Raw genomic sequence first — 17,307 nt, forward strand, 5'->3', positions numbered from 1 at the left:
TTCTTTATCTCTTCTTGCCTATGCCCAACTGCACATGCATGAGGGCAGAATACATATAACTCTTTTTCTTTTCTTTAATAATGAGCCACTTTTTCCAAACATAGTTTTATGAATTTGTGGTGTATGTGTGTGCGAGACTCTCCTCTTCTCTACTCCACTCTGGCACCCACCCACCCTAAGTAACCAATATTATCAACACATACTCACACGCACGCAAACACACACACAGATCATTTTATAAATATGAACTCATCATTTACATACTTCCCTGTGGATTTTCTCAGTAACCCACACTGCAGATGCCTCTGAGTCAGCTGGTAGAAATCCAATAATCTCTTTAATTGCCATATTACTCCATGGTGTGAATGAAGCACACCACATCTAATCATTCATCTATTAATTAAAATTCAAGCTACTTCCAATTTTCTTGAAGCTTGATGTTACAATGAAAACTTTGTGCCTAATCCTTACTTACTAGTCATTTAATTTCTATGGGATTAAAGGAGTTGTTAGGTCTGAGGGTATGGGCATTTCAAACGTTTATAAAGTATAACTATCTCATGAAAACATTGTAAGTGTACAGGTCATTGGATTTTCATGAATTTTACACACCTGTATAATAGTGCTACAGCCAAAGAATAGAAGTTTACTAGCACCCCAGAAACTCCTCTTATAATCTGTTCCAATCACAACTCCCACAAGGAAAGCCACCTGCTTCACTTCTTTAAAAAAAAAAAAAAAAAAAAAAAAAAAAAAAAATATATATATATATATATATATATATATATATATATATATATATATATATATATTTTTTTTTTTTTTACTAGAGGCCTGGTGCACGAAAATTAGTGCACTTGGGGGGGTTGTCCCTCAGCCCACTCTGCACCCTCTCGTAATCTGGGTTCCCTCGGGGGATGTCCACCTGCCAGCTTAGGCCCACTCCCTGGAGGATCGAGCCTAAGCTGACAGTCAGACATCCCTCTGGCAGCCCAGGAGCCCTCAAGGGATGTCCAAATGTAGCTTAGGCCAATTCCCTACAGGGACATCCTTAGCTCTGCTAAAGAGGGAGCTTTTGGCTAAATGGAGTTCCCCCTGTGGGAGTGCACTGACCACCAGATGGCAGCTCCTGCATTGAGCATCTTTCCCCTAGTGATCAGTACATATCATAGCGACAGGTCTTCCCAGTCATTCTGCCTTTAGGGTCAATTTGCATATTACCCTTTTATTATATAGGATTATTATATAGGATTGATTTCAGAGAGAAAGGGGGAGGGAGAGAGAGATTGAAACATCAATGATGAGAGAGAATCATTGACTGGCTGCCTCCTGCACACCCCATACTGGGGATCAAACCCACAACCCAATCCTGTGCTCTTGACTGGAATCAAACCCGGGACCCTTCAGTCTGCAGGCTGACACTCTATTCACTGAGCCAAACTGGCTACAGCCACCAGCTTCATTTCTAATCACAGAGGTACTTTATTATTCCTTGTGTGCTTTGTACATGTGTGTTTTTTTGTGCCTGACTTTGCTACTCAGCATTGTTTGTAAGTCTGATTTATATTGCTGCATGAAATTATAAATAACTTATTCTTATTGCATACATTTTCAATTTTGATAAAGTGCCACACTTTGTTTATTGACTTTTCCTTTAGCTATTTCTGACATTTGGGTAGTTTTGGACTTGAATGAATACTTCTATAAACATTCTTCTTGAATTTGGTGAAGATATATATGCATTTCTGTTTCATATCAATCTGAGGTTGAAACTGTAGGCTATGTAGAACATACACGTTTAGTTTAGAGATACAACTAAACAGTTTTATAACGTGGTAGTGCCATTTTTCACCAGCAGTGACGAGTGATCTGATTTCCCACATTCTCACAGACATTTGCTACCTTCTGCCTTTTTAACTTTAGTCAGTCTGTTGGGTGTTCAATGGTGCTGCATTGTGCTTTAGATTTTAATTTGTATTCCTCTGGCTACTGAAGAAGTTGAGCCCATTTCTATATGCTTATTGGCCATTTTGATATCCTCTTTTGGAAACTGTCTGTCTTCTGTTCATATTTTATTTGATGGACCATATTTTTATTATTGATTTGTAGGAGTTGTTTATGTCCCTAGATATGAGTTGTTGAATATATATGCTGTCTCTATTCTATAGTTTGTTAAGTCTCTTGATAGTATCATCAAAAAGTCACATATTTTTAAATATAATCCAATGTGTCAATTTGGGGGGCCTTTTGTCTGACTTTAAGAAATATTTGCTTATTTCACAGCCTTAAACACATTCTCTATGTTCTCAGAATGCTTTGTTTTGTTGACTTTTACTTTTAAGTGTACAATCCATTTGAAGTTGATTCTGTGTATGGAGTAAGGTAAGCTCAAGATATGTCAAGTTGCTTCCAGTTTTCTTGCAGCTTAATGTGGTATTAAAATAACTTTTCATTTGGATATCTAATTGACTAAGGGTTATGTATAAAAAAGACAGCAGTGCCATCTTTTTGAGAAATTCAGTATTTTTTCACTCCCTATTATATTTTGCAGTCAATTTGCTTATCTTTGTGGTGATACCACATTTTAAAGTATTATACCTTTTAATACATATTGATAGCTCTTTTTGTAATTTCTTTAAAATTGCTTTAACTATTTTTAGCTCTTTGTAATTCTATATGGATTTTGAAATTAGCTTTTTTTTTTTTTTTTTTTGGCAAGAAACAGAAACAAAAAAAAGAAACAAACAAACAAACAAAAAACAACCTGTTGAGTATTTTAGTGAAACCAAACTGATGCTATGCACCAATTTGAGGCAAATCAACAATGACATCTTTCTTTTAATTAATAAGCTTTATTTTTAAGATCAGTTTTAGGCTCATGGGAAAAATTAAACAGAAAGTACAAGGAATTTCCATATATGTTCCCTGCCCCCACACAGGCAGAGTCTCCCTCACTATTAAAACATTTCCCGCCAGAGGGTCACATCTGTTACACGTGATGAGCCTACACAGTTACATCATTATCCCTGAAAGTCTCTGGTTTATGGTAGAGTTCACGTTGTACTTTTTATGGCTTTGGATAAATGTATATTGACCCACATTCATTATTATTTCATCGACAATGACATCCTTTCATTATGGAGTTTCCCAATTCCTATGCATGGTTTGTTACACCTATTAATGTAGCTCTTCTTAAGTTTCTTTCAACAATGTTTTGTGGGTTTGAGTACAGAAATTTTACCCACTGTCTGCTAAATCTATTTCTAAGTATTTGGTGAGCTTTGATAATATTATAAGTGATGTTATTTTATTTTCTAAGTTTTGTTGCTGATATGTAGGATGGTAATTAAGTTTTGTACATTGATCTTGTATCTAACAACCTTCCTAAATTCACTTATTAGTTCTATTGTAGTAAGGATTAAACGAGACAGTACCTATAAACCACATAGCATTATACTGGGCAAAAGCAAGTGCTCAATAATTTTTTTAGTGTATTATAATAAGAGATTTGTAAATTAGCTTAGGTGATGTTTATTAAGGTCCCTACCATCTCTGAGACTATTATTCCATCACTCATGGATTAGGCTATCCTCCCTATGTTTACTACTTTTCGAGCAATGCACGGCATCAAACACAACTAAGAACACAGTTACATGTGGAAAGAGAATTGTAAAGATGGTAGGTCACACTCTTCCTCAAAAAAAGCATATGGCATTCTAGAGAAAATCAAGCTTGGCTCTTACCGATGGACTATATAGGTAATGCAATTGATGTTGGCACTATAATAAAGCTTACTTTTAACAATTAATCATGTAATCTTAATGTAGATTCTCAGTTCCTTTAATTATAAAATAATAACATAGTAGCTCCGTCAAACATTTGTAATGAAGATTATCCATGAATTCATCATGGCAGCATTTGGTACAAAGTAGCTATTCCATAAATATTGTTATTTTTATTTATTCCAAAGTGTAAGACTTGACAAAAAAAAAAGTCTGTATATATTTTAGAGTCAAGGTTGGAAATAAACACTTACATATTTCTATTTTTAAAGACCATTTTCTAATTGGTCTCAATTTAGTTATTGCACGTTATAATTTTTATATTATTTTCATATATAATACTAATATTTGAAGAAAATCATATTTGAAGAAAAAGCTTGCAGATTGATTGACATGTAGAGACAAATTGCAAGGTTAATTTAATTAAAGAATTCTAACACTGTTACAAACTGAGATTTAAGGTAGTTTAGGATGCCACTGGCAACTTGAATAAGATTATGGCATAAGTAATCCATTACTTGTTATAAGGCAAGGAAAAAGCATCACATTTTATGAGTTCATTAATGTGATATTAACAAAAACATTAATTGCAATTTTAATTTTTGGGGGGTTGCCTTTGGTATAGTGAAAGAATAATGAAGAGTTAAAACGTTAATTCATTCTTAAAATTTTCACTACGCATGCCCCTTAAAATGTAAAAGTATAATTACTGATTCTCCCTGTTTATTAGCTTTTATCTCTTGGCTTCAAAGCAACCCTTCTCCACTCTTCCCTGTGATCCCGGGCTGGAACTTTGCAAACAGCATTTCTTCATTGCCATCTGGTCCCTGCTAAAAACGGGCACAGGAGGCAGATGGCAAAAGAAGAGGCAGGAACGGAAACTCGCTCCTTCCCGTTCTACCTCCTGCTCAAAGCAGGGTCACCACAGCCATGGTTTTCCACCCTGGCAGTGGCAGTTTATTTCCAGCACCTTCAGACCAGTCTCATTTGCCTCCTTACAAAGCAGCGCCAGCTTGCAGCTGCCCCCTCTGTGGCCTCTCCTCAGACATCTGAGTCCCAGCTACGAAGATCCCTCTTCCGAGCTCCTAGAATACCAGCACCAGCTGGCCAGTTTCAATAACCTCAACCTTGGTTCCTCCAGCCGGTAGAGGTAGGAGCGCTTTCTATAATTCTTAGATCTTGTCCTTTTACCTCTCAATCATTCTATAACTCTTCAACCAATTCCTTACATTAAATTTACTCTGTTAAAATCACTGTGTGGTTTCTGTTTTCACAACTGGACCCTGACTGATAACATTCATTATGTTTATAAGGCAAGAAAAAGGTGTGCAAATTTTGTAAGTTCATTAATGTAGGTGGCAATCAAATATCCAATAGGAAAAAAATATTTATTTTTATTTGCAATTCTAATTTTCTAAGGTTGGGAGAGATGTTTTCATTCTAAATAATGTATACATAATAACAATTCAAAACATGAAATGATTAAATATTTTTTTAGTATGAGGTTTATTTAAGACATAAAGGCCTAGTTACTGAAACTTTCTGTTTGCTTTCCATCCTTTTTGGCAAGCTATCCTTGTTCATTATTAAAAGTTTTGGTGAAATACTCTTGATTATTAATACTAATTATGCCCTACCTCACAGAATCTATATCTGGCTACCTCAGAGTATGTTATGCGAGGCCCAGGTTGGCACGGAAGTGGGGGTCCCTGGAGGGTCCCCAGGCTGGGCCACTATAAACTTGTGAAACAGGATCCACGGTTTGATTTTAATTGATTTTCCTCTTAATGAGTAATTTTAATTTTGTGAGGCTCAGAAGTTCAAGACAGAGAGGAATTAGAAGTACACAAAAAATTATCGACATTCTGCAAAGAGAATTTGCTCTAACAGATGCCTCTGCATTTGAGTACAATTTGTTACCGCCGTCTGCTAAAGAAAGAACTAGAAGAGATGTTTCCACCTACCCATTAATCCAAATAACGCTTCCCTTTGTGAAATATCCATTCTCTCCGGTAAACCGTGTGATCTTCCCACGGTGGTATTAATAGGACCATACCCCATTTTGTGATTGCAAACAGCCTTCAGAAGTTTAAACCATAGTTAAGTTTTAGTAAAGATGTTACCAGGAGATCTAAATGTTTGTGTATGAAACAATATTTTTCCTTCTCAAGTTCATTTAAATCTGTTTACATTGAAGAAAAAAATAAAAGACATAGAAGTGAATGTAAAAAAAAATAAAAATGAATGTAACTTTAGAAAAAAAAAAACATGAGAAGACACTTTGTGGTTACATTTTAAAGATTTTAAATGTGTTTATATGTCAAATACTTTATGTTCAGCTAATTCCAAGTTGGTCTCTCAGTTACATAATCATCTGAAGGGATATTAGAAGTTGGGCTCATGTGAAGCAGCCCTTCAATGTGTATGACTGTTTCTGGCATTGCAGACCCCTAACAGCTCTCCCTTGCGATGACCCAACACGGCCCCACAGATCTGCCGAATTCTCCCCGCATGTGGGACAACCTTCACTGAAAACCAGTGCAGTGGAGCTCGATTATAAGCTTGCCTGGGTCAGACTCAAAGAATGAAAACTTTTAGCAATGGTTTGAAAGATGGCTAAGTGATTTTTAGTGCTCAGCATTCACTAAGCCGCAAGAAGCGAGGAGTGGGCAATCAGAAGGGAATAAATGCAAGATCTGAAATTCAGAGATGAATATTCTTATGTAACAGAACATCATATTTATGTTTTTTGTAAGCAGTTTTGTGTATATTTCTCATAAGCATTTTTCTTTGTTGGCATTTTATCAAGGCACTGGATTTTTTTTTTTTAAAGGGGATTATGTAATCCACTATTTTTTGTAAAATTCAAGGTCTGGATACACTTCAGTAATAATTACATATTCAAGTCATGATTCAGTACACTTCAGAACTGTAACAGTAACTATATCAGAGTAAGTTAAAAAACAAACTGAAAGTGGTTAAATTTGGAGGAAAAAGGGAGCATTAGAAGTACATGTTAGGGAAGTTGTTAACTGTCTTGAGAGGATAAAGGAATAGTGGGTGACTTAAATGATGAACTCACAATCTCAGGAGCCCCTCAGGACCTGTCAGTCAAACAGATCATTACAGCAGTAAATGGAACTTATCAACATTCTCGTCCTGAAACAGTGATTATTTTAGAGGACCTGTGAACACCTGTCCCTATACACTCATATACTATAAGAACATTTTATTATTATTTTTTTTTTTAGAAAGGAGAAGAGAGAGAGAGAGGGAGAGAGAGAGAGAGAGAGAGAGAGAGAGAGAGAGAGAGAGAGAGAGAGAGAGAAACATAAATTTGCTGTTCTACTTATTTATGCATTCATTGGTTGATTCTTGTATGTGCCCTGACCAGGGATTGAACCTGCCACCTTGTCATATAAGGACAATGCTCTAACCAACTGAGCTACCTACCAGCCAGGGCCTACCTCATATACTATAAATGAGGGAAAAAAAGATTAATTAGATGAGTATTTTCTCTGACTTTTACTCAATTAAAACTATTTAATGGATTATGTCAATGATCTAAAAAACGAAATCATTTAAAAAATATTTTCTATTTAGTAAAGTCACATGTACTTATTGCAGGTTATTTTGATGATGTATTTGTTAAGTTTTCACTTTAAACCCAGGAAAAGCTTTAGAAACAAAAGGATGACCTTAAAGTGTATCACAAAATGAAATTGCTGCCCTAATCATGAACTCCTTGAAGGCAGAAGCATTCTTGTTTAATCTACTTTGTGCAGGTAGTATGTACTAAAAAAGAAGTTGGGTTAGGGATATGCTGTACTCACTTCTATTACAGCAGCTGTTTCCCTATGTCATACTTGCTTGCCTGCAATTATAATCATTCCCAATAACTCTACCAGTAAGTAAGCTTCTTTTCTACTAGATTGGCCTAATCCTGATGAGATGTTAAAATCTCCCTCTATAATTTTTTCAACTTTATAGTTATAACAGTTTATATCACCATGTGTTTTAGTTACTGTGTTGTTCGATGCATATAAGAATGTGCCTATCATCTTTAAAAATTTGAAATATATAAATATATATATTTACTGTTCTCTTTAGAAGAGTGGTGTGCTGGTAGCTTCTGTGAATTCTTATTTATTTCTTCACAGTTTTCTCTCTCACTAGCCTGTGGATGTTATTTAAATGCCATCTGGCTTCTAGGATCACAGACAAGAAATCTGATGTCAGTCTGTTCTCTATTTCTTTATAACTAATTATTTCTGTCTGGAAGCTTAAAATGTTTTATTTTTTATCTTCAGGATTCAAGCATTTTATCATAAAATGCATAGTTGTCTTTTACAAGTAAATCCTGCTCACGTTCATTAAGTACTTTACACTTTAAAGATTGTAGAACCCAATCTTTCTTGAAGTCAGGGAATTTTCCCCTGGTAATTAATTGTCGCCTCCCCCCCTTTTTTCTCTCCTGAATCATCGATCATTTGCTTATTTGGACTCTCATGTGTTCTCCAAATCACTCCTCTCTTCTTTCAGTATTTCAACCCTTTATTTTTTGTTTCACCTTTGACACATTTCTATACTTTGATTTTCCATGATAATAATTCAATTCTTCGCACTGCTCATTTCTCTCCACTTCACATAATGCATTATATTAAAAAAATTAAAACATGCCTTTCATTTCCAGGAAGTATATCTCACTGCTGTGATTAAATGTACTTAAATACTCTTAGTTTGTTGTTGTTGATGCTGTTAAAGGTGGGGCCTGCTTCCATCAGAAGTTCTGATCCCCAGGAGTTACCTTTTTCCTGGTTGCTCTTCCTCCATCAGGCGATGGTTACCTTTGGGAACTGGCTTTTATTGCCTTCAGGGCTCAGGTTGACCTAGTCGGGTCCTACAAACACAGCATAACCAACCAATGACTGGGAGAGATGGCATCGCATACTCTTGAGAGTTGATGACAGACATACATGGCACTTTCCCAAGTAAGCCTCCCCTCTTTCCATTCTGAGCTACAGAATTAGTGCCTGGCTGAAGAAATAGAAAATCAATATTTCTGACCATGTTATGTTTCAGATCCTGATCTAAGCAATTTATCAAAATTAAAACATTCCTATAATCACAACCTTTTGGTCTACACACTATTATTGCCATTTTGTGAAAGATGAGTTAAGAACTTGCCCAAGCTTTCACTACTAGGAAACTATGGAGCCAGGACTTAAATCCAGGCAGTCTTTGTCAATAGCAAGGGAATGTGGTGCTCTGGCTGTAGCAGCATTACCCAGGCATGTATTCCCAGCAGGTATCCCTGGCCAAGGAGACCAGTAGCTCCTCCAGAGGGACCATGGGGCTCCAGAGGCCAAAATTGCAAAAGGAATTCCAGGGCTCAGATCCTTGCTCCAGGCCTTTCCACAACTTGTTTTTAGACTGTTGGCCAAAGGGGGAAAGTGTTCTGTATCCCATCACTCCTTCAGAACCCAGGTGGGCAGAAAATTTTGCACACATCCTCCTATAAATTCTTCCTCCTTGACAACCATCATCCAGCTTAGGGTGTAGTTGGAAGCTGGAGCAGAGTTTGAATAAACTAGAGGCAGACATACATTCACACTTTACCATCTTTGAATGGAACCTGCTTCGGGGTGGGAGCTGTTTCTATTGACCACTGCATTCTCAATATCCAATACAGTATAGGGGACATAATAGCAGCTCAATAACTATTTACTGAATGAAATTATAATAGGCCTTACCCATCTGAAAGCCATCACCCTAAAGTAAAGAGTCGGACCTAGGATATCTCCAAACTCAAACCCCTAGACCAGTCCTCTTGTTAGTTTTTGGAAAGCTATCTCTGTGATGGCTACCCTCTTAGAAGGAAAAAAAGGAATCCTCTCTTCATTCTTTTGGTATGCAACAGTACAAAAGATAAGAATTTTATTTCTTACAGAGCAAATGAATGAATACCATATGCATGAAAGAATTGTAGAAAACTGTGTGTGTGTGTGTGTGTGTGTGTGTGTGTGTGTGTGTGTGTGTTATGATTAGGAGGAAAGATAAATAACAAACTGACGAAAAGTTAATATGGCAACTAAGCTCCACAGAAAAGAAGGAAATGTTGCTTAGCAACTAGAGTTTTCAGGAAGGAAAATTCTAGATTCCAGGGGAGGAGAGTGCAGAAGGTAGGTAAATATGTATCTAAAGTGAGCTTTTGAGATTGTTTTGCCGAATAATTTGTTTGAGAAGTATATTGCTTATTTTCCTCTGTATTCACTGAGTATTTGGCCCTTTCTCAAAGCATGACGAATAAATGACCAAAATAAATGGAGTGGCCAAGCTGAGATGCTGTTTCTCCATTACAAACAGATGTGGCAATGAACCAAAAACAAAAATTCTTTGCTACTGCATTGCTCTAATTGTTTTGTCTTTTTTTTTTTTTTTTGTTACCCTACTAATGCATCAATATTTTCTCATTGTAAAAGGTTTTTAAAACTCAGAAGTATTAAGAACAAACCCTGAAATGACCCTGATAGTATGCGTCTCCTTACTTTTCTTTCACAGTTGGTAACATTGTTAAGAGTCTGATATGCATTCTTGTCTCTTCCCATGAATTTACATATGTCTCTTTCCCGCAATTTCTCTCTCTGATTCTGTCTCTTTTCTTTTCCTCTCTTTCTCTCTCTCACACTCTCTCTTTGTATATGCTTTCCTATTTATATGGATATAGATTTGCTTTCTAATTTTTAAAACAAAAGGCATCATGTAAAAATAACATGGCTGGAAATTTTTTCATGTAAATATATAGGTATGCTATTTTTTTTTTACATGCCACTTGCTATTACGTGTGTTGAGCAACAGGGGGCAGCGTGGGATGAAGGAAGGCCCCAGGCCAGGAACCAGAAGGCCCCAACCAGCCCTCATCAGTGGCCAAGCCTAGGGACCCTAATGTGCACAGATTTCATGCACCAGGTCTCTAGTATACAATAAAGTTATGAATAGCTTTGAATGTGTCATTGGACACTTGAGAATGTATTTCTTGAAAATGAATTATAGAAGCAGAATTTCCAGCCCAAAGAAATTTAAAATTGAAATTATATAATTGCCTTTCCAAACACCTCATTAAGACCTCTATCTACTGCACATGAATATGCCCATTTCCTCTTATTATCCATAAATTTGTCAATTTATGCCACCTTCTAAGTGAGAAAACACATACACACACGATTGCCAGTGAGAATGACTATCCATGTTGTTTCTCTTTTTGAGACTTGCCATCTGGCATCCTTTACTCACTTTAGTGTTGAACTGTTTGCTTTTCCTAAATTATTTATAGCAGTCTTTATACATTCTGGTTATTAATACCTTGTCTGCTAAATGTGTTGCAGTAATTTCTCTCTGCCATGTGAGAAATTAGCCTTTTTGTATCCCCCCCTTATGCAAAAGTTTTAAAGCTTTGTAAGAAAAATTTGTCATATACTCTTGATGGTTTCTAGGTTGGGAGTCTCACTTGAGAGAATATTTGCTACCCAAAGCTTTAAAAATTATATATAATACTTATTGATTTTAGAGAGAGGAAGGATGAGGGATAGAGAGATAGAAATACCAATGAGAGAGAAACATTGATCAGCTGTCTCCTGCATGCCTCACACTGTAGATCGAGCCCAGAATCCAAGCATGTGCCCTGACGGGGAATTGAATCATGACTTCCTAGTTCATAGGCTAATGCTCAACCACTGAGCAACACCAGCCTGGCACTAACATATTTGTATTTTTGCTTAATGTTTAATGCTTTAAACCATCTGGAATTTGTTTTAGTAAATAATAAGAAGGATAGATAGCATGTTGCCTTACTTTTCATATGATAGCTACTTTTCTACAATTTAATTCGACATGATCTTTTCCCACTGGTTAAAAGGTCAAGTTAATAATAAATTAAATTTTTACATACCCATGAGTCTTCCTATATACCCTATTCCATTTTATTAACTTATTCTCCTATTCCTAAACTCTCCAAGTTTAATTAGTATATACCCCATAACAGCTCTTCAGTTCTGTTTAGACATCCTGTTCATGGATAGTCTTTGTCAAATGTTTTTGGCTCTTCTGGGGCATCTTTTCTTTCTTATGAAAGAGTAGATTAGCTGACTAGCTAGATAAATAGGTATGTGTAGTCTTTTGGATTTTATTTGCCAGGTATTTTATATTTTTTAATGAGAACTATTTTCTCACCAGATATTGCTTATAAAGAAATGTGCTAGCTTTATCTGTTTCTCATATTGATGCCTCTTATTTCTCTCTCCTTTGCTTCGGTTACACTGAGCATTGCTATGGTAGCTATCCTTTTCTTGTGCCTTTAATCAGAATGCTTCTTATAATTTGCCATGAACTATTGTATTTTCTTTAGATTTCACATAAGCACCCTTTATTCGATTGAGGGTGTTTCGCTCTCTGCTCGCTAGTTTTTGAATCATTAAATATAATTGGATATAATCAAATGGATTTCCCCCCTTAATCTGCTAAGAATGATAAATGCATTTATTTTCAAATATTTAACCAGATGTTCTGGAAAACCCCTGATTAGAAGAATCTTTTTTATTCAAGGTAATTCTTCTCCCTTTCCTACCAAAGAACAGAGAGAAATTTAACCATTTAACTAGTGTGACCAAAGCAATTGAATAATAACTGGGCAGGATCACTGCCAATTATAGCTGCACTAGGAGAGGTTTGACGGAGATCCTTCTGTCTCACTTAAAGCAGAAAGAAGGAGGTCAATATTAGTTCAGGTACATGAAAAAAAGAAACCAAATCTCATAAACAAAAGATTGAAAACAGCGTGACAATATTTGAGTTATATGTAACACAATGTTGGCTATAGAATAAATGGTCAATGGAATAATACCCATTTAATTTATTATTATTATTTTTTAATTTCAGAGAGGAAAGGAGAGAGAGATAGAAACATAAATGATGAAAGAGAATAATTGATCAGCTGCCTCCTGCACACCCCACCCTGGGGATTGAGCCCGAAGCCCGGGTATGTGCCCTGAAATGGAATTGAACTGTGACCTCCTGGTTCAAAGGTGGACAAATATCTGACTCTATATTTATCATATATATATATTTTTTATCTGAGTCGTAAGTTTTCTCTGATTTTTTTCTAGTATCTAGAACAGAGACAACTTTTTAAAAATATATATATATATTATTGATTTTTTTTACAGAGAGGAAGAGAGAGGGAGAGTTAGAAACATCAATGATGCACACACACACACCCCCAACCCCTGCCTACACTGGGGATGTGCCCACAACCAAGGTACATGCCCTTGACCGGAATCGAACCTGGGACCTTTCAGTCCGGAGGCTGACGCTCTATTCACTGAGCCAAACTGGTTTTGGCCAGAGACAACTTCTACTTGGTTATGATTCATTCTTTAGTTTTCTGCCGGGGTTTAAATGTTAATATTTACTTTGGGATTATGGTATCCATGCCCATGAAAAAAGGTTGGATTATATTTCTCTTTCTTTGTATATCTTTTGTCTTTTATTAAGACTAGAATTTTGCTATTCTCATGGAATATCAAACTTTTCATATTTTTTTTTGTTTGTTTTGGGACAGTTTATATATAATGTGAAAAGTATCTGCTATTTAAAGTTTGACAAAATTCTTCTATAAAATAACTTTATGCTAAAGTCTTTTAAAAAATAAATTTAAATTGCCTTGTTTATTTCTCCAATGCCTCATTTCACTCAACAAAATATATCTGATTTTATTATCATTATAATTATGACTTTCCCTCAACTTTTTGAAGATTTAAGACATTGTCCCCATTAGTGCTTTTCCTTACCATCTTTGTTCACCCCTAGTGAAATTTGAATAATTATCCTGCTCAGTAGCTAGTCTCCTAATATTGTCCCAAACCCACCGCATCCTACACATATGTCACATATACTATATTCTCTCCCCTTGAATCTGGCCTTTGCTTTGGGTCACTTTGATCAATATAATATTATTAGAGGTCTGGTGCACGACATTTGTGCACTGGGGAGAAGGGATGTCCCTCAACCCGGGACTCCTCTTGCAGTCCAGGACCTTTTGGGGAGCAGGTTGAAATCAGCAGTTGGACATCCCCTGAGGGATGTCTGCCTTCCTGATTGCCCCTAACCACTCCCAACTGCTTGCCTGCATGCATTCCTGATTGCCCCTAGGGGTGTCGAACTCAATCAGAGAAGGGGCCAAAATCTAAAATCCAGCCTAAATCGCGGGCCGAATGGTTTACTGAACAGTCATAAACTGACAATGTCATAAACTGACAGCGGAGTGCAGTGATGACAACGCGGTGCGGGCCACATTGCAAGGCCTGGCGGGCTGGATTTGGCCCGCGGGCCTTGTGTTTGACACATGTGCCACTTCTGCCTGCCAGCCTGATCATCCCCCTAACCACTCCCCTGCCATTCTGATTGATGCCTAACTGCTCCCTTGCCAGCCTGTTTGCCCCTAACTGTCCCCCCGCCCCTGAGACATGGTCCTCCCCTCCCCACCTAACTGCTCTCCCCTGCAGGCCTGGGTCTCCCCCAACTGCCTTTCCCTGCAGACCTGGTCATCCCCAACTTCCCTCCTCTGCTGGCTTGATCACCCCTAAATGCCCTCCCCTGCAGATTTGATCATCCCCAACTGCCCTTCCTTTCAGGCCTGCTCCCTCCCAATTGCCCTCCCCTGCTGGCCTGATCACCTACAATTTCCCTCCCTTGCAGACTTGGTCCCTCTCAACTGCCATCCCCTGCTGGCCATCTTGTGTCCACATGGGGGCAGTCATCTTTGACCACATGGGGGCAGCCATCTTGGAGTGATGGTCAATTTGCATATTATTCTTTTATTAGATAGGATAGAGGCCTGGTGCATGGGTGGGAACCAGCTGATTTGCTCTAAAGGGTGTTCCAGATCAGGGTGGGAGTTCCTTTGGGGCGTGGGGTGGCCTGGGTGAGGGGCCCATGGTGGTTTGCAGGCCTGCCACGCCCCCCAGCCATCCAAGCAGAGGCCCTGGTATCTGTCTGCCCAGGTTGAAGAATGAATCTGGACAGCAGGTGGAGAATAGCAAAGACGGAGATTTATTGAAGATGGAGATTTATTGAAGTACAGACTCCTATGTGAGGAGGGGGAAAGGGTCCCCTCATCTTATATTTTTAAATTGAAAAGCATTAAGCCAAATACCCTCTTTAACCTTCAGTTAGTAGTACTTTTATAAAGCAAAAGTGTCAAATGACTAAACTAATGTTGAAAGTAAATATCAACTCTACCGTCACCGCTGGACCATGAAATGGTGTTTCTCCAGCTATTGTTCCTTAAAATGTCAGGAGAAAAAAAGGCTCATCATATCTTTCAATGTGATATGCTTGCTTTGGACTTACATTGTGAAACAACTGCTCCTGAAGACAAGAATCTACACGCAGTGGCGCCACTTCAGGACCAGCCTCAAAGAGGTGTGACCAAAGTGGCCTGGCAACCTCACGCCCATCCCGCCACTGCTCAGCGGAAGCGAAGGGAAACCTACCTCCTGAGAACTGGAATTTACTTTAGAGTGTTTTATTAGCTTGCTTTGTTTATGAACTTGATTTTCTAACATGAAGATAAATGAATTCCTTGTCTGAAAAGTAAAAAGTTGTGAGCATCTTTAGTCTAGGTATACTTGCTGTTTGTTAGCCTATTTGTAAGTTGAGCACGTGGTCATCATCATTGCTTGTGTGGAACAGACTTTCATTTCTTTCTTTTTTTAATATATATTTTATTGATTTTGTACAGGGAGGAAGGGAGAGAGATAGAGAGTTAGAAACATCGATGAGAGAGAGTCATCAATCAGCTGCCTCCTGCACACCGCCTACTGGGGATGTGCCCGCAACCAAGGCACGTGCCCTTGACCGAAATCAAACCCGGGACCCCTCAGTCCCCAAGCCGACGCTCTATCCATTGAGCCAAACCGGTTTCGGCCAGATTTTCAATTCTAATCAACTGAGGATTACATTTCTACCACTAGTTATTTTTGTTTTTATTTTTGCTGGTAATTCACCAACATAGCAGAAAAGTTCAAAGTGTAAGCAATAAATAAACAACTGAGAGAAAAATGTGGGACCTTGTTTACTGGTATTGGGAATGGGGTCGTACTGGGAAGAGTTTAATGCATATTGGAGGAAAGTCAGGGGGGAAAAAAAAGACTAACAGTTAACTCCTGTGAAGTAAGATTAAATAATGAGCTTAGCACCGTGGTTGGCAAACTGTGGCTCTGGAGCCATGTGCAGCTCTTTCGCCCCTTGAGTGTGGCTCTTCCACAAAATACCACGGCCTGGGCGAAGTGGTGTTAGAAGAAGTTTAAGTTTAAAAAATTTGGCTCTCAAAAGAAATTTCAATCCTTATACTGTTGATATTTGGCTCTGTTGACTAATGAGTTTGCTGACCACTGGCTTAGAGTATATTAGCCAGAAATGAGATGCGATGCAATAATTGTTTTCATATATATGTACTGCAAAATACAATTAATTGCTGGTCATCTCTGCTGAAATCTAAAGAGAAAGAAACTGTTCCAGGACTGAAATATGCAGGATATATATATTTAACCAATATTTAACCAATATCCCGAAGGTTGATGGACAGAATGTTTGTGATGGGACATGTCACTTGGGAAGAGGACTGAGCTTTAAAATGGAACAATCTTCTCTGCCATGAATGGTGACAGCTCTTGCCTTCGGGCACAGGGCGGGACCAGTTGGCTTCCACAGGGGGGCCCTTCCAGATCTGTAATTCTCCGGGTCACTTCTGCTGCTCGCCCTCAGAACCTGGGAGCGGAGGCGACACAGCCAAGTACCCGCCTTTCCAAGAGCTTCAGGAGGCAGCACCGGTAGCAGCACCACGGGATCTATTCCAACAGGAGACTCCGCTCCAAGGTGAGTCAGCCGGCGTGGACACAGACCACCCAGAGGAGCTTCCACAGAGGGTCAGGCAAGGGATGGCTGGTGAGCTGGGGGCAGGCGGAGGGGCTAGCCGCCGACAGGCGCTCCAGGGAGGGAAGAGTTGCTCCCACGGCCAGGTCCCTGCCTCACCGCCCCGTGGCCCACCCGGAGCCACGTGCTCCCGGAGCGAGCGCCCCGCCGCGCGGTCCTCCCGGCTCCGGCTCCTCCCGCTGGAGGATGCTCTGGTCCCTGCGCCTCCCCGAGCTTCGGCTTTCGGAGCGGCCCTAGCCGGCCCCGCCGCGGGCCCTGCGGGAGCCGGAGGACGGAAAAGAGGGAGGAAGGGAAAGGGGGCGGGGGGCGCTGGAAAGGCTCGGAGGGCGGAGGGGAAGCGGGACGGAGAGCAGGGGAGAAGGGGGAGGGAATCTCACTCCTTCCCAGCGCCCCCGCCCCCGCTCCCCGCCGGCGGCCGCTCGGGCTCAGCCTCCGCGCCCGCTCCCGGCTGCGCGCCCCCTTCCCCGCCGCCCACCTTCCCCCGGGCGCGGAGCGGGGCCGCGGCGGGCGGCGCCGGGGGCGGGGGCGTGCGGGG

The 17,307-nt window shown here is 39.3% G+C and overlaps 1 protein-coding gene across 1 annotated transcript in view; it reads left to right on the forward strand.

Annotated features, from left to right (window-relative positions):
• The first annotated feature begins 16,553 nt into the window (after positions 1-16,553).
• Positions 16,554-17,307, forward strand: part of CAMK4 (calcium/calmodulin dependent protein kinase IV) — a 143,565-nt gene continuing 142,811 nt past the window's right edge. Inside the window, exon 1 of the mRNA XM_084882843.1 lies at positions 16,554-16,715. The gene's annotated coding sequence lies outside the window, so the exon portion shown is untranslated. The remainder of the gene's footprint in view (positions 16,716-17,307) is intronic.

The sequence above is a fragment of the Pipistrellus hanaki genome (assembly GCF_964339955.1).
Source record: "Pipistrellus hanaki genome assembly, chromosome: 4".
In the NCBI taxonomy this organism is placed as follows: Eukaryota; Metazoa; Chordata; class Mammalia; order Chiroptera; family Vespertilionidae; genus Pipistrellus; species Pipistrellus hanaki.